General features: G+C 68.2%; 1 protein-coding gene across 1 annotated transcript in view; it reads left to right on the top strand.

The window, feature by feature from the left end:
- Positions 1 to 949, top strand: part of AURANDRAFT_38704 (hypothetical protein) — a gene marked incomplete at both ends in the record, with an annotated part of 4181 nt that overhangs the window by 1180 nt on the left and 2052 nt on the right. The window lies entirely within an intron of this gene.

A 949-nucleotide genomic window follows, 5' to 3' on the forward strand; every position in this document is an offset into this window, starting at 1 on the left:
CGGGCCCGCCGCCGCGCGGGGCCCGGGCGCGCGCGGGCCCGGGCCCCCGGTCCGCCGGCGCCCCCGCCCCCGGCGCCCCGCCGCGGCCGCGCGCCGCCGCGCGCGCCCGCGCGCGGCCCCCGCCCCCGCGCGCGCGCCGGACGCGCGCGCCTGGACGCCGCGGCCCCGCTTCAGGCCGCGCGACTACTGGGACTACGAGGCGCTCACGGTGAACTGGGGCGAGCAGGAGGACTACGAGGTCATCCGGAAGATCGGGCGGGGCAAGTACAGCGAGGTCTTCGAGGGCATCAACGTCGCGAACAACTGCAAGTGCGTCGTCAAGATCCTCAAGCCCGTGAAGAAGAAGAAGATCAAGCGCGAGATCAAGATCCTCCAGAATTTGTGCGGGGGCGAGAACATCATCCAGCTCCTCGACGTCGTCCGCGACCCCCAGAGTAAGACGCCGAGCCTCATCTTCGAGCACGTGAACAACACGGACTTCAAGGTCCTGTACCCCACGCTCGGCGACGGCGACATCCGCTACTACGTGGACCAGCTGCTGATTGCCCTGGACACGTGCCACAGCAACGGCATCATGCACCGCGACGTCAAGCCGCACAACGTCATGATCGACCACGAGAACCGCGCGCTCCGGCTCATCGACTGGGGTTTGGCCGAGTTCTACCACGCGGGCCGCGAGTACAACGTCCGCGTCGCGTCGCGCTACTTCAAGGGGCCGGAGCTCCTCGTGGACCTCCAGGAGTACGACTACTCGCTGGACATGTGGTCCCTGGGCTGCATGGTCGCGGGCATGATCTTCCGCAAGGAGCCGTTCTTCCACGGCCACGACAACTACGACCAGCTCGTGAAGATCGCCAAGGTGTTGGGCACGGAGGATTTGTTCCACTACCTCGACACCTACGACCTCGAGCTCGACCCCCACTTCGACGGCCTCATCGGCCGCCAGGCG

Source organism: Aureococcus anophagefferens (assembly GCF_000186865.1).
Source record: "Aureococcus anophagefferens unplaced genomic scaffold AURANscaffold_25, whole genome shotgun sequence".
In the NCBI taxonomy this organism is placed as follows: domain Eukaryota; class Pelagophyceae; order Pelagomonadales; family Pelagomonadaceae; genus Aureococcus; species Aureococcus anophagefferens.